The sequence below is a fragment of the Lynx rufus genome, unplaced genomic scaffold, assembly GCF_022079265.1.
Source record: "Lynx rufus isolate CCGP_SWC_20201006 ecotype Redwood Valley unplaced genomic scaffold, mLynRuf1.p SCAF_7, whole genome shotgun sequence".
Classification (NCBI taxonomy): domain Eukaryota; kingdom Metazoa; phylum Chordata; class Mammalia; order Carnivora; family Felidae; genus Lynx; species Lynx rufus.
Window position 1 is genome coordinate 83,247,415 of NW_025814889.1, and position 23,158 is coordinate 83,270,572.

The 23,158-nt window shown below is 38.5% G+C and overlaps 1 non-coding gene across 1 annotated transcript; it reads left to right on the forward strand.

Annotated features, from left to right (window-relative positions):
• The first annotated feature begins 7,005 nt into the window (after window positions 1–7,005).
• LOC124502852 (U4 spliceosomal RNA) lies at window positions 7,006–7,141 on the forward strand. The gene has a single exon (XR_006960080.1). It is a non-coding gene; the product is annotated as a U4 spliceosomal RNA (small nuclear RNA).
• The last annotated feature ends 16,017 nt before the right edge of the window (window positions 7,142–23,158 follow it).

Consider the following 23,158-nt stretch of genomic DNA (forward strand, 5'->3'; position numbering starts at 1 on the left):
ATCTTATAACTGAAAGTTTGTACCTTTTTTTCATCCAAGAGAGATTTTTAAAATTTTAATTATTTTAATTCCATTATAGTTAACATTCAGCATTAAATTAGTTTTAGGTGTACAATATAATGATTCAACAATTCTATATATTACTTAGTGCTCATCAGGATAAATATACTCTTAATCCCCTTCACCTATTTCACCCATACCCCACCTACCTCTCCTCTGATAACCTTCAGTTTGTTCTCTATAGCTGAAAGTCCATTTTTTGGTTTGTCTGTTTTTTTCCCTTTGTTCATTTTTTCCTTAAATTCCACATGAGTGAAATCATATAGTACTTGTCGTTATCTGACTTATTTCACTTATTGTTATACTCTCTAGCTCCATCCATGTTGCTGCAAATGGCAGGATTTTGTTCTTTTTTATGAGTGAATAATATTCCATTGTATATAGGCCACACCTTCTTTATCCATTCATCTATCAGTGGATACTTGGGCTGTTTCCAAAATTTGGTTGTTGTAAATAATGCTGCAATAAACATAGGGGTGATGGAAGTTTGTACCTTTTGACAACCTTCCTCCAATTCCCCCACCCTCCATCCCTGCCTCTGATAACCATAAATCTGATCAGTTTTCTATGAGTTTCGTGGATTCTTTTTTCCCAGTTCCACATATAAGTAAGATCATACAGTATTTGCCTTTCTTTCTCTGACTTATTTCATTTAGAATATTGCCTTCAAGATTCATCCATTTTGTCAAAACGAGGATTTCCTTGCTTTGTTTTGTTTTCATAATTGCTGGGTAATATTCCATTGTATCTATGTACTACAACTGTATCTATTCATCCACTGATGGACACTTAGGTTGTTTCCATGTCTTGGTTGTTTCATGCTGTTTTTCATGGTGTCTGTACCAACTTACATTCTTACCAAGAGGTCACAAGGATTCTCTTTTCTCTACATCCACGCTAGCATTTATCTCTTGTCTTTTTGATGATGGCCATTCTAATAGGTGTGAGGTGATATCTCAGTGTGGTTTTAATTTGCATTTCCCTAATGACTAGTGATATTGAACATATCCACGCTAGCATTTATGTCTTGTCTTTTTGATGATGAACATTCTAATAGGTGTGAGGTGATATCTCATTGTGGTTTTAATTTGCATTTCCCTAGTGACTAGTGATGTTGAGTATCTTTTCATGTACCTGTTGGCCCTTCATGTATCTTCTTTGGAAAAATGGCTGTTCAGGTCCTTTGCCCATATTTAAAATTGGATTATTTGGTTTATTTATTTATTTATTTATTTGCTATTGAATTGAATGAGTTCTTTATAGATTTTGGATATTAACCCCTTATCAGATACATAGTTTGCCAATGTGGGTTTTTTTTCCCCATTCATAGGTTGTCTTTTCACTTAGTTGATTTTTTTTTTCTGTGCAGAAGCTTTTTAGTTTGATGTAATCCCACTTATTTATTTTTTATTCTGTTGCTTGTGCTATAGGTGTGATTTCCAAAAAAAATTATTTCTTTTTTAAAAAACTGTTTATTTTTGAGAGAGAAAGAGAGCACATGTGCTTGTGTGCTTGCACGAGGGAGAGGAGCCAAGCTGGCTCCATGCTGTCAGTGAAGAGCCTGATGTGGAACTCAAACCCACGAACTGTGAGATCATGAACTGAGCCAAAATCAAGAATCAGACATTTCACCGAATGAGCCACCCAGGCACCCCCACAAAAATAATTTCTAAGACCCATTTCAAGGAGCTTTTTCCTGTATTTTGTTCTAGGAGTTTCATAGTTTCAGGTCTTACATTTAAGTCTAATCCATTTCAAGTTAGTTTTTGTGGGTGGTGTTAGATAAAGGTAAAGCTTCATTCTTTTATGTATGAATATCCTATTTTCCTAGCACCATTTATTGAAGAGACTGTCTTTTCTCCGTTGATTTATTCTTGGCTCCCTTGTCAAATATAAGTTGACTGTATATGCTTAGGTTTGTCTCTGGGCTCTCAATTCTTTGCCATTGGTCTAGTTGACTAGTTTTATGTCAGTACCATACTATTTTAGTCACTATAGTTTTATAGTATAGCTCAAAATCAGGAAACGTGATGCCTCCCTTCTTTTCCTCAAGGTTTCTTTGGCTATTTGGGGTCTTCTGTGGTTCCATAAATATCACAAAGTTTTATTGTTAAATAGAACTCAAAATTTATAAGCAAAAGAAACAATGACAGGGGCGTCTGGCTGGCTCAGTCAGTAGAGCATTCAACTCCTGATCTCAGGGTCATGAGCTTGAACCCCACATTGGGTGTAGAGATTACTTTAAAAAAAGAAAAAAAGAAAGGAAGCAATGATAGAAAAATGGACATGGGGAACAGGGATGGCTCAGTCAGTTGAGTGACCAACTTCAGCTCAGGTCATGATCTCACGGTTTGTTAGTTCGAGCCCTGCATCAGGCTTGCTGCTGTCAGCACAGAGTCCACTTTGGATCTTCTGTCTCCCTCTCTCTCTGCCCTTTCCCCACTTGTGTTCTCTCTCTCTCAAAAATAAATAAATCTGAAAAAAAAAATGGACAGAGGATAAAGGAAAAAAAGAGAGAAAAACCAAAAAACAGACTCTTAACTGTAGAGAACAAACAGGTGGTTGGTTACCAGAGGGGAGGTGGGTTGGTGGATGGGTGAAATAGGTGAAGGGGATTAAGAGTACATTTATCTTGATAAGCACTGAGTAATATATAGAATTGTTGAATCAGTATCTTACATGCCTGAAACTAATATATCACTGTTAATTATACTGGAATTAAAAAAAATAAAGAAGGCCTAAATATAAATAGAGAGATACACTGTGTTTATAGTATATATACTCAATATAATTGTTAATTCTCTCTCTAAAAAAAAAGAAAATAAAAATGGACAGAGGAAATGAAAATCTGAATGGCTAATAAAAATACAATATGTGCTAATTTTCACTAGTAATCAGTGAAATGTAAGGCCACAGAGAGGGTACAATTCCTCATCCACAATACTGCCAAAAATTAAAAGTCAGCCAATACCAAGAGGGAATCAGTAGATCAGTAGCAGACCCTACACTTCTGTGCAAGATTAAATTTGTAGAGCCATTTTGGTGAGCAATTTGGGAAATATCTGATAAACTTGAAGTGCATTTGCCCTGTAACTCAACAATTTCACTCCCAGATACAGATCATAAATATCATACATGTACACAAGAAGACCTCTACAAGAATCTTCATTATTCTAGTGTTTGAATCATGATAAATTGGAAACAAGTTATCTGTCAATTCAGAGGATAATGGACAAATTGTAGTATGTTCATATAATGGTTGATTTAATCTCTCTATCATCTATCTACCCATCCATCCACCTGATGGTTAACATGGATCCTCATGAGGATTAAGTTATATATATCAATATATATCAATGTGAGTACAATTTAAGAACATAATGAGTGAGAAAAATACATTGCAGAAGATATGAGCAGCAGTATGATATCTTTTGTTTAAAGTGTTAAAACTTGGGGCGCCTGGGTGGCTCAGTCAGTTGCTCTTTGGCAGTATTACGGATGTGGAATTGTACCTCTCTGTGGTTTTACTTTGCATTTTTCTGATTACTGGTGAAAATGAGTATATTTTGTATAGTTATTAGCCATTCAGATTTTAATTTCCTCTGTCCATTTTTCTTTCTTTCTTTCTTCTTTCTTTCTTTCTTTCTTTCTTTCTTTCTTTCACAACTGACTCCTGATTTCAGCTTAAGTCATGATCTCAGTTTGTGAGATCGAGCCCTGCATGGGACTCTGTGCTGATAGCATGGAACCTGCTTGGGATTCTATCTCTCCCTCTCTCTTGGCCCCTTCCCTGCTCTCTCTCTCTCTCTCTCTCTCTCAGAATAAATAAACACTAAAAAAAAAGTGTTCAAAGGAAACAATCAAAAAAACTAAAAGGCAACCGATGGAATGGGAGAAGACATTTGCAAACGACATATCAGATAAAGGGTTAGTATACAAAATCTACAAAGAACTTACCAAACTCGACACCCAAAAAAACAAACAATCTAGTGAAGAAATTGGCAGAAGACATGAATAGACACCTTCCCAAAGAAGACATCCAGATGGCTAACAGACACATGAAAAGATGCTCAACATTGCTCATCATCAGGGAAATACAAATCAAAAACACACTGAGATACCACCTCACACTGGTCAGAGTGGCTAAAATTAGTAACTTGGGAAACAACAGATGTTGGCAAGGATGTGGAGAAATGGGAACCCTCTTGCACTATTAGTGGGAATGCAAACTAGTGCAGCCACTCTGGAAAACAGTGTGAAGGTTCCTCAAAAAATTAAAAATAGAATTATCCTACGACCCAGCAATAGCATTACTAGGAATTTATGCAAAGGATACAGGATTGCTGATTCATAGAAGCAGATGTACCCCAATGTTTATAGCAGTGCTATCAACAATAGCCAAATTATGGTAAGAGCCCAAATGTTCATCAACTGATGATTGGATAAACAAGATGTGGTTTATATGTTCAATGGAATACTAGAGGGCAATGAGAAAGAATGAAATCTTGTCATTTGCAACAACATGGATGGAACTGGAGGGTATTATGCTAAGTGAAATAAGTCAGTCAGAGAAAGACAGATACCATATGTTTTCACTCATATGTGGAATTTGAGAAACTTAACAGAAGACCATAGGGGAAGGGAAGGGGAAAAATAGTTTCAAACAGAGATGGAGGCAAACCATAAGAGACTCTTGAATACAGAAAACAAACTGAGGGTTGATGGGGGGAGTGTAGGGGAGGGGAAAGTGGGTGATGGGCATTGAGGGGGGCACTTGCTGGGATGAGCACTGTGTGTTGTATGTAAGAGATGAATCATGGGAATCTACTCCTGAAGCCAAGAGCACACTGTATACACTGTATGTTAGCCAACTTGACAATACATTATATTAAAAAAAATAAAGTGTTAAAACTTGCAGAAAGGGATATATATTATTTATGGATATAAATGTGTATAGTAGAAATACTAACATGTTTGTGAGAATGATAAACACCAAATTGCTGATGGTAGTTACCTTTGGGGATTGAGGAAAGGTATATTGGAGATGTCAATTCAAGTGATGTTATATTTTTAAAGCTAGGTGTTAGATATGTAAGTGTAGGTGTTAATTAATGTTCTTCATTCTGTCTTGTAGGACACAAATATTTCATAACAAAAAATAAAAATTTAAAAAGTCATAATCTGTATAATCTTAACCTAAAAGAACTACATCTTTAAACACCTATTACTATACCTCGTATATAGTAAACAGTCAAAAAGCATTTGTTGAGTGTAAAAAACAAACCACATTTTTCCAATAGGGAGTAATAATTGGCGTCTACTTTTCTATGTTCTCATTTTAGTAGATATTATTGGAAATTTTATGGCGACCAATAAAATGTGTTTTAAAATGTGTTTTAAAAAATGTGTTCAAATAGATCATTAACTGGAAGTCCTATTTATCCTGTCATCTGATTTAGTGAAATGTAGAATGTTTAGCAGGTACCAGCATTACAAAATAACTTAGTCCTCGAGGAGGAAATCAAACAATAAATGTGTCAGTAAGATTTTAATCTCTAGGACCCTGCATCTAGTAGTCATTAAATAAATATTTGTTGAATGAAGCAAATACAGGATATATAAAATTATGTGAAGTGCAAAGCCTGTTTTTCTGAAACTTTGAGGGAAAGATTTTCCTGAGAAGTTAGCAACTTTGGGGAAAAAAAATCAATTTAAATTGCTGACTCACACTCAGAAGAGTGAGAGCTCTCTCTGTGTGTTTAAGAATTTTCCCCATGGACTACACTATTTTGTACAACTGGAAGGCTCTAAACATTCATATAGATGTGCTGGATAGGATAAACAAAACATTGCTCTTCCTGTTAATGGATTGCTTAAGCAAAATCTCTAAATCACCAAATTTTTATCTACATAGTAAACTGTCTAAAATATATTATCAAGTAAAGGGAGCACCTGGGTGGCTCAGTCGGTTAAGCGACTGACTTCAGCTCAGGTCATGATCTTGCGGTTCAAGCCCCACATTGGGCTGTCTGCTGTCAGCACAGAGCCCGCTTCAGATCCTCTGTCCCTCTCTCTTTCTGCCCCTCTCCCCCAAAGAAATAAACATTTAAAAAATATTCATGGAAGGGGTGGATAGAAACAATTTTCTAGCGCCAATACATCAATGGAAAAGAACAAATGTTAACATGGTAAAGCATATTAGATCTTTGTCTTTGACTTTCAAGATGAGTTGTTTATTTAAAGTCTTGTTAAGGAAGGACAGGGACAAGTGCAGAGTGATGGACAGGCCCATCTTAAATGGAAAACTCCATGGGATGTTTTGAAGATTTGTAACATGGGAAAATGTTAAACATAAAATGTCAGTTGGAAAAAGAAAACACATGCAAAATGTATATGATTCCAAATATAGGGTGACCAAATAATTTATTGTTGAAACTGGGACGTTCCGGGGAATGAAAGTTGGTGCTGAAATACTTAAAATTATATATATTTTTCGTTGGTTTGAAACCCTCTCAGGAGCTTCCCGTGTGAAATCTGAAAAAAGGCTCCATACTCAGAGGGCAGGGAGAGAGGAAGAAAGAGGCAGCCACTCCAGGTTGGGAGGTGGCAGTTTTAATAAGCAAAGGGAACTTATACACTAGGGAGGCAGCAAGGTGAATGGATCCCTGCACCCACCCAGTGCACCTTAAGAGTTTATAAAGATGGCCTAATTGGGTTTAGTCACATATACCGTTCAGGTGTTCTCAGCACCACATCACTATCTCAAGGCTATGTCCTTGGAGCAGGATCTGGGAGTGGGAAAGGCAAGTGGAACCCACATACCAAACACAGGGCAGGGGGTAAGGATCCTCTGATCACCCAGGGCCAGCTCTCAGGTCAACTGGTGGTCACATCTTTTCAATGATGCTCCCTAACATTTTGAAATATTTATTAAAAGATAAATTAAGCTTTGCGCAGTGGCAGTATCATAGCCAATGAGGTTTATCCGAGGCGCGATTATTGCTAATTAAAAGATAAATTAGTTTTTAATTTATTAGAATACATATCATAAATAGATCTACTCAAATCTATTTTCAAAAATAAAATTCTAAAAATTGTAACATAGATCTGTGAATATTAAAACATAAAATCTTCTTTATATTGATTATTCAAACATCTAACTAGCCTAACCATAATTCTTATTGTTGGTACTTATTTATGTCTTTTAATCAGTATACTAGCTGTATCTGACTCTACCGAGTTACTAGGATTTCTTTTTTTTGAACAATGTATTTTTTTCAATGTGGTCTTATTTTTACCTTTTCATAAAATTACATATAATTTTTTATGTTTATTTATTTTTGAGAGAGAGACAGAGTATGAGCAGGGGAGGGGAAGAGAAAGAGGGAGACACAGAATCAAAAGCAGTCTCCAGGCTCTGAGGTGTCAGCACAGAGCCCAACATGAGGCTCGAAATCAAGAACCATAATCAAGACCTGAGCCGATCAGATGCTCAACCGACTGAGCCACCCAGGCACCCCAAAATTACATAAATTGATTAATACGTTTGAAATTATTGACAAACATCAACTTACTCTTTTCTGTACTCCATAATTTATTTATTTACTTTAAAAAGTTTGTTTATTTATTTATTTTAGTAACCTTTACACCCAACGTGGGGCTTGAACTCACGACCTTGAGATCAAGCATTGCACCCTCTTCTGACTGAGCCAACCAGGCGCACCTGTAGTCCATAATATATATATTTTTAATGTTTATATAGTTTTGAGACAGAGAGAGAGAGAGAGAGAGAGAGAGAGAGAGAATGAACGGGGGAGGGGCAGAGAGAGAGTGGGACAGAGGATCGGAAGTGGGCTCTGCACTGACAGCTGAGAGAGCCCCATTCGGGGCTTGAATTATGACCTGTGAGTTCATGACCTGAGCCAAAGTCAGCTATCAACCGACTGAGCCATCCAGGTACCCCATCCATAATATTTTTAAATGAGAAAATACTTTTGCTACAAGTGCTGAGTACCTAGTAACTTCAGAGGAAATTCTACAAAATGGAGCCTATTTTCTTTTTCTTTTGTATTGAAAAGCATATGTATCTACATTCAAAAAATAAATTTTTGACAAAAAAAACTTGCTTCCACGGTTTCACTAAATCTAGATATGCAAAGTCAGAGAGCTTCTCAATTTTACTCCATTCCAATATAGAATATAAGTTTACCCATTAAAAATAGAAGTTCCATTAAGTTCTTGTCATAAACCCATATAGTCCAAAATGTAATTATGGAATACAGAATTTCAAAATCAGACATACACAGTTGAGTTCTCATTATTAACTTGTTCTATTCCTCTGTTGCTTTTGCAGGAGATGAATTTAAATATCTTGCTATTTACATTGTTTTTAATAATTGCAATTTGCTAAAAGTTTCAGCAATGGTGTTTCATTTGTTGAATATTGAATCCACATTTCTAACTGATTTTGAAGAAAATGCAATAAAGATTTAGAAGACTCATTTACAAAAAGCTACAAATATAAGGCACAGGTAGATTTACAAGATTCAAAGTCTCTCATATTTCTAAAATCTAATTAATGACAGGCAGTAAAGACAAGAAGGGTGTCCCGCCATGCTGAAGTGTTTTTTTAATCATTTTATTGAGATACAATTCATATACTGTAAAATTCACTCATTTAAAATGTACAATTTAGTGGTGCTTAGTATTTCAGAACATTTTCATCACCCTAAAAGGAAACCCCATGCCCATTCAAAGTATTTATTTCTTTATTTCCTTTAATTTAAATTTTTTTTACTGTGAAATATAATGTACATACAAAGAAATGCATATATATGTACACACACACACACACACACACACACACATATATATATGTATGTATATATATTAATAAGTAACCATAAAGTGAATACCCTTGCAACTCTCACTCTGGTCAACATATGAAACCTTGCCACCCCAATGTATACTATCCTCTTTTGACCATCTAGAGGTAAACACTATCCAGACTTTTGTTATAATAATTTCCATGGTTTTCTTTTTAGTTTAACTACTTACAATTTTCTTTCCTTTTTAAAAGTTAAGATATAATTGGGGGACCAAGGTGGCTCAGTCAGTTGAGCACCTGACTCTTAATTTCAGCTCAGGTCATGATCCCAGGTCATGAGCCCGGAGTTGGCTCTGTACTGAGTGTGGAGCCTGCTTGAGATTCTCTCACTCTCTCTCTCTCTCTCTCTCTCTCTGTTCCTCCCCCTCCCTCTTTCTCTCTTTCTCTCTCTAAAAAAAAAAAAAAAAGAGAGAGAGAGAGATAATTGACATATAACATTATACTAGTTTTAGGTGTACAACATATTTGATATTTGTATATATTGTGAAATAATCACCACAATAAGTCTGGTTAACATCCATCACCATATATAATTACACAATTTTTTTCTTGTGATGAAAACTTTTATGATCTCTCTTAGCAACTTTCAAATATGCAATACAGTATGATTAACTATAGTCACCATGATGTACATTACATCCCTAGGACTTATTCATTTTATAACTAAGTTTCTACCTTTTGACTCCCTTCACCCATTTCCCTAGGAATCCCACTCCCTTCTTCCCCCCAACTCCCACTCCTGAAACGCCAATCTGTTCTCTCTCTATGAGCTCAGTTTTTGTGTTTGTTTTTGTTTTTAAGATTCCACACACAAGTGAGATATTAAAGAGCTACCTGTGATTATATTCCTAAAAAATACGGTTTTGTTTTACCTATCTCGATTCTTATATATCTTGCTTCTCTTGATCAGCATTATGCTTACCAGATTTGCTTGTCGTGTTGTACGTGGAAGTAGTCTGTTCATTGTCATTACTGTGTATTCAAACTCATGAGGATTTTCTAACAACCACTTGGTTGTTAGGTCTGTAGAACATTTGGTTATGGCTGTGTAGAATAACTATCTTTTGGTGAGAGAACTTTATCAGCAGAGGGGTTTTGATATTTGTTTTGACTTGTTTTATGGCCTACTGTAAGGTTAAGTTTTATACAAAGTATTTATTTATTTATTTATTTATTTATTTATTTATCGTCTTTTAAAAATTATTTTATTAAAAAATTTTAATTCTAGTATAGTTAACATACAGTGTTATATTAGTTTCAGGTGTACAATGTAGTGGTTCAACAATTCTATACATTACTCAGTGCTCATTGAGATAAGTGTACTCTTAATCCCCTTTACCTATTTCACCCATCCTAACAACCCCCCCCACTATCAGTTTGTTCTCTATAGTTGAGTATGTTTCTTAGTTTGTCTTTTTTTATTTGTTTTCTTTCTTTCTTTCTTTCTTTCTTTCTTTCTTTCTTTCTTTCTTTCACGTTTATTTATTTTTGAGAGAGAGAGAGACAGAGTGCAAGCAGGGGAGGGGCAGAGAGAGAGGGAGACACAGAATAGGAAGTGGGCCAAGCTGTCAGCACAGAGAGAGCCCTATGCGGGGCTCCAACTCACGAACTGTGAGCTGACCTGAGCCAAAGTCGGATGCTTAACCCCCTGAGCCACTCAGGTGCCCCTCGTTTGTTTTATTTTTTAAATTCCACATGAGTGATAACATATGGTATTTGCCTTTCTCTATTTCACTCAGCATTATACTCTCTGGCTCCATCTATGTTGTTGCAAATGGCAAGATTTCATTCTTTTTTATGGCCGAGGAACATTCCATTGTATATATATACACCACTTCCGTATCCATTCATCTATTGATGGACATTTGGGCTGCTTCCATAATTTGGCTGTTGTGAATAATGCTGTAATAAGCATAGGGGTGCAAATATCTTTTTGAATTAGCGTTTTGTATTCTTTGGGCAAGATACTCAGTAGTGGAATTACTAGAACAAAGTATTTACTTAAACAATTTTTTTTTAAGTTTATTTATTTATTTTGAGAGAGACAGAGACAGTGCAAGCAGGGGAGGGGCAGAGAGAGAGGTAGAAAGAGAGAATTCCAAGCAGGCTCTGGGCTGCCAGCACAGAGCCTAACATAGGGCTCGAACCCATGATACTGTGAGATCATGACCTGAGCCAAAACCAAGAGTTGGATGCTCAACCTACTGAACCACCCAGACGCCCCTGAAGTATTTACTTTTAACGTCAGTTTTCCCACAACAAGTCTGTAGTTCAGTTACTCTGAATATAAATTAAAATATTTGTAAGAGTTGACAGATAAAACTTCTGCTTTGATTGGTAGAAGATCACAGCTTGGTTGGAAGCAATCATTAATGCTATATGCACCACAACCAAGTCCAAGTGCATTTCTCCTGCACAGAATTTTAACTTACTGAAAACATTGTTCTCTCATTATGACACTGGACTCTATCAACTTTTGTACCTGCAATTATTACTGCCAAAATGATAACTTTATCTTCAATGTTGAACTTTGAGGTTGAGTTTTCTTTTACATTTACAATGTTGCATGTTTTCATCTTTGACAGAATTAACTTCAAAAACTTTATTTTCATTGTAATAGTTGGATAAAAAAATCAAAGCATTATTATAATGAATTCATTTTCTACTTGAATCACATGATAATACTGACATAAAGTGGCATTATTAGCCATTTGTGAAATTCTTCTGCTAATGAGTTGACACATCAACAGCTTTGGCTTTATTTATCACATGTGCACAAGAAAACTTGGAATCAAAACTGTCATTTGTTCAAAATGCAAAGTGATTCTTCATCAAGTGATATGTAAATGTGTCATCTGAAGTTGCAGGTGTTAAGTCTTTGCTTTTGGGTACAGTCTTCATAAAATAATAACTAACTTTTTAAAAAAGATTTTATTAAATTTTTAAAAATATTTATTTTTGGGGCGCCTGGGTGGTGCAGTCGGTTAAGCGTCCGACTTCAGCCAGGTCACGATCTCGTGGTCCGTGAGTTCCAGCCCCGCGTCAGGCTGTGTCTGGGCTGATGGCTCAGAGCCTGGAGCCTGTGTCTGATTCTGTGTCTCCCTCTCTCTCTCTGCCCCTCCCCCGTTCATGCTCTGTCTCTCTCTGTCCCAAAAATAAATAAACGTTGAAAAAAAATTTTTAAAAATATTTATTTTTGAGAGAGAGAGAGAGAGAGAATGGGGGAGGAGCAGAGAAGGAGGGAGACATGGAATCTGAAGAAAGCTCCAGGCTCTGAGCAGTCAGCCTAGAGCCCAATACGGGGCTTGAATTCAGGAGCTGGGAGATCATGACCTGAGCTAAGCTGAAGTCCGACGCTTAACCCAAGCACCCCATTTAAGGATTTTGTTTTTAAGTAATCTCTACATACAACATGGAGCTCGAACTCACAATCTGGAGATCAAGAGTCACGTGTTTTATCCACTGAGCCATCCAGGCACCCTTCAAGGTGCTATATTTAAATTTTTAAAAAATCTTTATTTATTTTTGAGACAGAGAGAGAGAGAGAGACAGCGCACGCAAATGGGGAAGGAGCACAGAGAGACGGAGACACAGAATCTGAAGCAGGCTCCAGGTTCTGAGCTGTCAGCACAGAGCCTGACGTGGGGCTTGAACTCACAAGCTGTGAGATCATGACCTGAGCTGAAGTCGGACGCCCAACCAACTGAGCCACCCAGGCACCCCACAAAGTGCTATATTTAAAGAAGAAGAATTAGAAGTTGGGTGGTCAAAACCCAAATGCCCACCATATCCATTATGTTTTTTTCATCTGACTTACAGTGTTCTTTGTCACAGTTCTGCATCAGTCCTGGTGTCTTCAGTGCCCATGAAATTGATACAGTATCCTAGTTTCACACTTTCTTGATCTCCCCAACTTTAGCAGCTATTTCTGTTTCAGGTAGCCTCAGGTCATCACCTCAATATGGACTTTTAACACTCAGAGGCATTCTTTCTCTGAAGCCTTAGCTTCTTTCTCTCTTCCACATGGTATGATATTTCCAGGTGTCTCAGTTTTGTCCTCCCTAATCCCTGATCTTTGGCCTCATTTACTGCAGGTCCCTTGACCCTTTCCTTCACTTCCTCCAATCTATCAACTGCTGCTCCTGCCTTCACTTTTTTCCCAGGAGAGGACCCACCCATGATCCATTGTAGCAGTCAATCTCTTGCTACTCTAATACTGAGCTTGTGGTCTTACACTGAGCTACTGTAGCATCGTCTATATTCCTAGCTAGCTGTCTCCCATTTCCCCAGGAGTTCATTTAAATATTCACCATTATTCTCAATACTCCAACCCCACAATCTACTAGTTATACTGAAAATTGAAGGTACCAAATGAGGAAACCCTACATTTCCCGTGTTTCCCACTGACCAACATAATTTTCCTCCCTGTAGTTTTATGGAATAAGTGTCCCTCCTCTTATTGTAAGGCTAATTCCTTCCCCTGATCTGAATCCAGTCCCTTCCTGCATCTTACTCCCACAGTTACTCATTCCCTAGTCTGGGTCCTCAACCTCTCCTGTCCACAGGCTCTTTCCCCAACTCTAGAGACACTCTTGCATCTGTCATCTTGAAAAGACTCCCTCTGCACCCTGACATCTCTTTCTAGATATTGCCCTGTCTTGCTCTTCCCTTTGAATTCAAATTCTTCAAAAAGAGTAGTTTATATTCCCCCTCTCCACTTCTTTACCCTTGTGCTCTCCTCAATCTAGTGCAAGTTAGCTCTTTTCTTTGCCAGTTCCTGTAACCTCCAGATTAAAAAATTAATGGATGCTAGTCAGCTCTGACATTGACTGACCTCGCTATGGTATTTGCTTCTTGTCTGGTCCCTCTCTCTTGAGATTTCTCCTTAACACACCTTCCTAAGTCTCCTCTGAGGAGGGCTCCATCCTCTGTGTGTCCCCAGCGCCCCCCACCTCATACCGGCCCTGTTCTCTACATAGAACCAACTTTGTGAACTTCCTTATTGAGTTGGAAACTGTACTTCTATGTCTGTGCAATTAGGTTTTAGGAGGGAAGAGTGATACCATTTGTCAGAGGAGACAAGTTCTTCAGTTCTGCTGGTCTAAGGACATGTTTAATTTCCCAGGTATTGTAGTCACTTCTCATTAGCCATAGAAGCGGAAATGAGAACATACCACTGACAATAAAGTTTTCCTAAACTTTAAAAACCTGACTTTTAAATGCTGTTTCCAGATGGCTTGTATTGTACTGACAGCCCAAGTTATAAAAGTTGAAAAGGCACAGGGAAAGCTGGGACTCAAGAAGTACAGGATGTAATCATTTTGAAAGTACAAGTTGCAGAAGTAAAGCTGGATGTACCCTCCCTCCGTTATTATTCAGCGTCTGGGTGTACATTTATAATAGTGCCTTTGTTTATTTCTTACATCAGGTCTTAAGAGGGCTGCGGGGGACGTCCAAAGACATTGTTCCTTGAACATAATAGTTGCTTAATAAATATTCATTGAATGAGAAAGCAGAGACAGACACTTCAGAACTTCACAGATATGAAGAGTTGTTCACTGAGATATGCTGCAGGTTTTTGGTGTGGGTGGAAGTGGTGATAAGATGGCAGTTTTACGTGGAACACGTAGGGCATAGAGGCAAATGAATAGAAAACAGTGCCACAAAAAACTGATGTGATTGCATAACAAAGTTACCCAGAGCTGAGGTCTCTTTAGTTTAGACCCCAAAAACCTGGTATCCCCTAACTTCTAAAATATTCCTTCAGCTTTTATTTTTCTTTTTTTTTTTTTTTAATTTTTTTTTTTTCAACGTTTATTTATTTTTGGGACAGAGAGAGACAGAGCATGAACGGGGGAGGGGCAGAGAGAGAGGGAGACACAGAATCAGAAACAGGCTCCAGGCTCTGAGCCATCAGCCCAGAGCCTGACGCGGGGCTCGAACTCCCGGACCGCGAGATCGTGACCTGGCTGAAGTCGGACGCTTAACCGACTGCGCCACCCGGGCGCCCCCAGCTTTTATTTTTCAAATTCGTACCCACTTAACACAAATGAGCTCCTTTGAGCCAGGCAGTGAGGTCATGGATGTAAGGAGACTCGTGGTCTATACCACACACACCTTCACATTGCACAGGGATTGAAATCTGTTTAAAGATGAATGAAACTGCATATAAATCCTCTAGTGTTTAGCACAGAGGATATACTCAAAAAGAGTTGGTTCTGTTGATTAACCCAGATATGGTGGTCTCTTGTGCTCTAGCTCTGATAGCCATGTCTGTTTTTGCCCCCACATACACCCAAAGGCAGAACACAGAATCTCTCCAGTTTCCCCCCAAAGAATCCACTTACAAAAGAGTAGTGGTGTGCAGCATAGCTTTTACTGAAGATTTTGTAGGGGAGGAACTGGAAGGTGATCCCATGCCTTGAAGAAAGCGATTTAAAATCCATTACTGGTTTGATCCCCCAAACTTCTTGCTGACCTTTATCACAGGGCCTTCTCTTCCTGCTGCTTTTCCACCTGCACCCAGCCTCTTGACTTCTTCCCGTTACTCTGGGCATGTCCCCCAGGAACATCAAATTCTCTGTCATGCAGATTGATTTAACTTGGTCCCATTTCCTGTTCCAGGTGTGCAAACCCATGTCTCTCTTGGTGCTCAGCAAACAAAGGATTACCCAGATCTAATCTCCTTATGGGGTATATATGTCCTGTTTGCCCAGCTTTTACTCATATTGTCTCAGCATAATTATTATTTTTTTAAATTAAAAAAAAATTTTTTTAACGTTTATTTATTTTTGAGACAGAGAAAGACAGAGCCTGAACAGGGGAGGGGCAGAGAGAGAGGGAGATACAGAATCTGAAACAGGCTCCAGGCTCTGAGCTGTCAGCACAGAGCCCGACGCGGGGCTCGAACTCACAGATGTGACATCATGACCTGAGCCGAAGTCGGATGCTTAACGGACCGAGCTACCCAGGCGCCCCTCAGCATAATTATTAATACCCCTCTTCACGCTTTCAAAAATGACTTGGTTTGGACAATAAATTATATGTTCCAAGTTATAGGCAGATTTTCTGTCTTAAGTAGCTAGTTTCTTGGAGTCTACCTGTTTTCTCAAATGAGATGGATAACTCTTTATTTCTATTTTTTTTTTAATTTTTTTTTCAACGTTTATTTATTTTTGGGACAGAGAGAGACAGAGCATGAACGGGGGAGGGGCAGAGAGAGAGGGAGACACAGAATCGGAAACAGGCTCCAGGCTCCGAGCCATCAGCCCAGACAGAGCCGGACGCGGGGCTCGAACTCCCGGACCGCGAGATCGTGGCCTGGCTGAAGTCGGACGCTTAACCGACTGCGCCACCCAGGCGCCCCTATTTCTATTTTTTTAAGGAGGTTCTACTGCCCAGGGCAAAGTTTCAACTTATGACCTTGGGATCAAGAGTCACGTGCTCTATGGACTGAGCCAGCCAGGAACTTGAGATAGGTAACTCTTTATATAAAAGGATTCGACCTTCTATACATTTATATCCTTTGTCTTGGTAGCTCTTCAATAAGTATGTATTACATTAGACAATGTGAATCAAAGTGTATGAGCAGCCTCCTGCAGGGGTGTGTGTGGGCAGGACCCTCCTTAAAGAGTGTTCATGCTGAGGAACCCTAGTGGGAGATCAGGTTGATGGAAAAGGTGGGGCCTATAGGGGGCAGGAACTGCTTGAAGATTAAGTGAGATTGCATGTGTATGCGTGTGTGTGTGTGCACGCACACACGTGTGCACATGTGCATGGATGGAGAAATCTTAGTACAGTGGCAGATGTTCAGTGAATGTTAGTTTCATTCTCTCACATTTATAATCCACTAACTTTTTTTCAGCTTTATTGAGTTATAATTTTTTTAATGTTTATTTCTGAGAAAGAGAAACAGAGTGTGAGTGGGGGAAGAGCAGAGAGAGAGGGAGACACAGAATCTGAAGCAGGTTGCAGGCTCTGAGCTGTCAGCACAGAGCCCTATGCGGGGCTTGAACTCGTGAACTCTGAGATTATGTCCTAAGCTGAAGTCAGACGCCCAACTGACTGAGCCACCCAGGCACCCATTATGAGTTACAATTGATATAATTTCACTCTTATGTGGATCCTGAGAAACTTAACAGAAGTCCATGGGGGAGGGGAAGAAAACAAAAAAAGAGGTTAGAGAGGGAGAGAGCCAAAGCATAAGAGACTCTCAAAAACTGAGAACAAACTGAGGGTTGATGGGGGGTGGGAGGGAGGGGAGGGTCTCGGTGATGGGTATTGAGGAGGGCACTTTTTTGGGATGAGCACTGGCTGTTGTATGGAAACCAATTTGACAATATATTTCATATTTTAAAAAAAAGTAAGATATTTAAAGCGTACATCCTTGTGATTTGATCTATCTCACTAGTGTTTTTTTTTAAGCTTATTTTTATTTATTTTGAAAGAGAGAAAGAGAGTGAGTGGGGGAGGGGCAGAATGAGAGGGAGACAGAATCCCAAGCAGGCTCCACTCTGTCAGCACAGAGCCCTATGTGGGGCTCGAATTCACAAACCATGAGATCATGACCTGAGCTGAAGTCAAGGGTCGGATGCTTAACTGACTGTGCCACGCAGGCACCCGTTTCACTAGCTTTTTATGTGACTTAACATTTGCCTAATATGGGGCAGTTTCCAAAATGCTGGCAAAAACATCATCTAATATTAAGTCCCAAAATCCCTCTAAGAGTGTATTATTATTATCCCTATATTACAGAGGGGATAATAGGATCCAAGATCAAACAACTTTGTCTTTAAATCATCAATAGCTAGATTTTTTAAAAAACAATTTTAAAAACTACATGAAAAGCATTCATGGAAATGAAAATGAAAGAAAGATAATAATCCAACTCACCAGAGTTCAGTCACCCTATCAAATCAAACTGATTTTTTCCCCACATTTCACTATGCAGACATGATTTTAACATTTTAATTATAGTGTCAAAACAATGTCCTTTTTTCACTTAATATACTGTCTTTCTACATAATCTTTATACATTTAATTTTTTTAATGTTTATTTATTTTTGAGAGAGAGACAGAGAGCAGAGCATGAGTCAGGGAACAACAGAGGGAGAGGGAGACACAGAAACTGAAGCAGGTTCTAGGCTCTGAGCTGTCAGCACAGAGCCTGACATGGGGCTTGAACCCACAAACTGCGAGATCATGACTTGAGCTGAAATCAGATGCTTAACTGACTGAGCCAACCAGGTGGTCCTAGAATCTTTATACATTTTAATGATTTGTATTATAACTCATAATTCATGTAACTTCTAGTAATTGGATATTTCTGTTTAAAAATATTTGTGTTTGTAAATACTGCTGTATCACTGGGACTTTAGATCTGTGTTTTGTACTATATTATATTTTTGGGAGAAGGTCAGGGAGCATAAATATTTTCATGACTCCACAAGAGGTAGTTTGAAGATAGGAAAACTCCTCTAAATTATAGCAAAGGTGACTGAGGTCTCTGTAGATCCATTTCTTTTCTGTCCCACAGTACATAATTCTGTGCTCTTTTTAAAAAAAATTTTTTTAAACGTTTATTTATTATTGAGAGACAGACACAGAGTGTGAGCAGGGGAGGGGCAGAGAGAGAGGGAGACACAGAATCCAAAGTAGGCTCCAGGCTCTGAGCTGTCAGCACAGAGCCCGAAGGGGGGCTTGAACTCACAAACCGTGAGATCGTGACCTGAGCTGAAGCCGGATGCTTAACCGACTGAGCCACCCAGGCACTCCAATTCTGTGCTCTTTTATCTAATGAGGTCTTGATGGTTTTTGTTTACCAATATATGTGGACATTTGTATGACACACTGTTAGGTGTTTGCTTGTCATATTTGCTATTGCTTCTATGTCCCAGAGAGGAAAGATTATTGTGATCAAGATAGTTATGGTCTTTAATGTGAAATTAGTGGGAATAAGAAGGGGTAAGACTGGAGAAAGGGGAATCAGAAGGGTACAGGGATCTAAAGAGGAGACGACAATGTTAATGGCTTGGGGAAGGAGACCATAGTGGAAATAGTAGTAATATTTTGCATTTGTATAGTATTTTCCAGTTTATAGAAAATATTTAAAAATCCATTGTCTTATTTTGAAATGGAGAGAAAGGATGAATCCTACAGGCACTGCAAAGAAAGAATGAGTGGGACTTGGTGACTGGTTATATAAAGTAGTAAAGAAAGATTACAGTGATCTAAAATGGATCAAGTGCAATTATCTTGAGCAATCAGGTGTTTACCACACACTTAAGTTTATTTACTTATTTTGAGAGAGAGAGAGAAAGAGAGAGAGAGAGAGAGAGAGAGAGAGAGAGTGGGGGAGGGGCAGAGAGGGAGGGAGAGAGAGAATTCCAAGCAGGCTCCACACTGCCCAATGCAGGGCTCCATTTCACGAACCGTGAGATCATGACCTGAGCCGAAATCAAGAGTCGGATGCTCAACAGACTGAACCACCCAGGTGCTCCTAATATATGCTTTTTGATTAAAAGGTGTTTCTTTTTACCAACATCATGATTCTCATTTTATAGATATGAATTCTGCACTTTTGTAAATTGCTTAGTGTGTGTACATGAAAACCAATTTCTTTGCTTCTTTTTCTTGAAAGAGAAAATAATTTGAGGTTGGCCTGAAATGTTAACTATCTGACAAAACTCAATAAATCCAGCCAGGAAAACATCTAGCTCAACTTTTATAACACATAACACTGACATCTTTTTGCAAACATGATGTATTGACAAATGAATTGAAATAGATGGTTTTGACAGCATTAGTTATGGGTCACATTGCTCTGGGCAGAGATATCACAGTCATCATTTGAATTAAAGAGACTCCTTTAATATAAAATATTTATCTTGGGTGGACAGGTTAACATTCAGAATTAATGTTTTCACAAAATGCCAGATTAATGTATTTAAGTAACAAAAAAAGGAATAGATTAAAGGAAGAAATATTCCAAAGCTTCAACATGATTAAGCATAACATAAACACAGATTGGATATTAAATTTATCCACTAATTTTTCTACCCTTGCCTTGGCCAAGGTGGTGTTGTCTTCAGGAGCCTCATGTCAGCTCGGGCTCTTTCTCTCTACCTCTCCCCTCTTGATGAGCCAAACTCATCTTGGATGTTCAGTTGTTTCTGCTTGGGTCTTTCAAGGGCAAGTCCTTTCTGTCTTGAATCTATGTGGTTTTGAGTCCAGGTGGTGATTGACCTATTTTGTTCTGTTAAATCTTACATTCTCTTTGAAGCTTTAGGACCTAATCTGAAAGGGTCAGAGGAAGAAAATCTCCCTTGGGGAAGCAATTGTACTTTAGCACAGAACTATCGATGTCCAATCTATTGACTCATCTGCTCTGAAGCACAGGCTGTTCTTCTGGGTTAGTCTTGCACCTGCTTTTATATGCCTTCCCATTGGAGCTCAGAGGTCTTTCAGGGCCAACCAGTTCCATCATCCATGATCTTCAGTGAAGCCTGGTCCCAGCTCATATCAATATTCAGAAACTGAACAGCATGACCTTTCATTAAATGCAAAAACGAATGAGTCAAAGAATTTTGTGCTGGTTAACCCTTAAGGTGACTGGGTGGTTAATAAATTCATGATGGAAAAATGACTACTTTGGATGGGATTTTAAAAGGACTGTAATTATGTTTCTTTGGCAAAATTAAAACTTGATGGTGTAAAAAGAAAACCACAGGCCCAAAATTGTAACAGTTATTGTTTTTTAAGAAAAATTAAGATTTTATTTTAAAGTTTATTCATTTATTTTGAGAGAGAGAGAGAGAGCAAGCAGGGGAGGGGCAGAGAGAGAGAGAGAGAGAGAATCCCAAGCAGGCTCCAGGCTGTCAGTGCAGAGCCTGACATGGGGCTCAATCTCATGAACCAGGAGATCATGACCTGATCCAAAATCAAGAGTTGGACACTTAACTGACTGAGCCACCTAGGTGCCCCAAAATATTTTATTTTTTTAAGTAATATCTACACCCAACGTGGGGCTCAGACTTACAACTCTGAGATCAAGATCGCATGTTCTACCAACTGAGCCAACCAGATGGCCTATGGTGTCACTTATGTTAATGCCCCATGTCACTAAACCAATACTTAATACCTAAGTAACCGTAGTTTCAATACTCACCCCAGGAATGTAGGCTTTAACCACCCAAACTGTCAACACTAGTAGGTCATTTCCTAGTAGACCCCTTTGATTCCCCTTAGGATGGTGACATGCCTAAAGCAATGCATTCCTTGGTAATAATACATTCCTTTTTTTTACACCCCTTCCCTGTCTTTAAAAATCTTCCATTTTTGTACAGTTCCTTGGAACCCCCTGTATTTGCTAGATGGGATGCTGCCCAATACATGAATCACTTAATAAAACCAATTAAATCTTCAAATTTACTTGGTTGAATTTAGTTTCTTAACAATGGAAAATTGGGGAACAATTGCCTAACCTAGATAATAAAAGCAAAGTCATAACCCTTTTAAATTTGTTTGTTTGTTTGAATGAGATAGGGGAGGTTGGGAGGGTAAGAATGAACTGGGAGAACATGGAGATCTGTATTTGGAACATGGACAAATGTACTTGGCAATTAGAAACAATAGTATCAATCATCACTGTTTTAACTACACCTTATAAACTGACTACTTTTCAGGGAAATTGAATTTTGTCTAGACTACTGGATAATGTCTGGAAAAATAATTTCCCCACATGAAGGCCTTAGATCATCAACTTCCATTTATGCTTTTGATCAAAATGCCATTTGGCTCATTTGTTGCAGGAGCAGTGTAAGGTATTTACCTTTTATTATAGTGTCAGTTATAAGTTTGGTTTATTATTGAGTAAATGAATTAAAAGCTTCCCTGAAAATCTGAGAGAGAAATGTTCAGGAAGGAGTTCATACCATCTGTGGATAATTGGTCGCACAATTTGCTCTTCTTTATAGAGAGAGGCATGTGTTTGTGATGGACATAACAGCTACCTCCATGACCCCACTATCAGAAAAGTTTCTCATGTCTCAAGTTCTTGTTCGGTGGAACAAGAATGAATGGGAAGAATGTCACACAACACACTGACTTGCTGTGAGGTGTAAAGAAAGTACTTGGAATAATGCTTCTTTCTTCGTGAAAACTTTGAGTGAAGATTAATGACTTAAGATAGTGGCCTCCAAATTCTTTTGGTTATAGACACTAATCAGGTTGACATTTGAGCACCCCCATGTGTGTGTATTTATTTATAATTTATATACATATATTATTGGAAATTTGTCTATAAGCATGTCATTGTTCACCAGGTCCCTTTTTTCCCCCAAGTCCTTTTAAAAAAAATTTTGCTTTTTTTCAGGTCTGAGGTGGAATATCAAGAGTTGGGTTTTGGAAATGTAAAATCTGAGAGATCGAGGAGACAGTTGAAATAGTTGAGATTAGAGTTGGGGAGAGAGGTGTGGGCACAGATACAATATGAATTTGGGATTTGTCAAGATATGGTCAGTGCATCAATTCACCAAGGGAGTGAGTGAAGATAGAGAAGTCCAAGGACTGAGTTCTGGAGCATGGCAACACTGGGAGTTGGGCAGAAGGGCAGGAGTCACCAGTGTAAAGACCAGGGAAGAAGGAGGAAAACGAGGTGAAGTGTGGCATCCTGGATCCCAGGAAACAAAGCATATTAAGCAGGGCATGATCAGCTGTGTCAAATGCTGATAGGTCAAGTAAGATGAAGACTGATAAAGGGCTATTCGATTTATCCATGGTTATTGGTGGCTTTGACACGAGCACTTACAGGGGCATTGTGAGGCAAAGCCTGGTTGGAAAGGGTTTTTAGAAAGAATGGGAAAAGGAGAAACCAGAGACAGCATGTACTCTTTGGAGGAGTGATTATTATAGGAGAACAAGGAAGTGGGTGGTACCTGTGGGGGAGAGGCACGAGTTTTCTTACTTGCTTGTTTTTTGTTTTGTTTTGTTTTGTTTTTAAGGTGAGAGAAATAACTGTGTTTGTGTGCCGACAGGCTGGCTCGAGTTGGTGAGAAGGAAGTGAGTGTCATATGCAGGAGGACCTGGTGCACAGGTGGAAGGATTGGCTGACATGCACGTGGAGAGTTCATCTCTGATGATAGGTGAGAAGGCAGCCTGTGTTCTCAAAGACACTGAGAGTCTGAGGTACTGGGAGTGGTAGAAGTTCTTTCA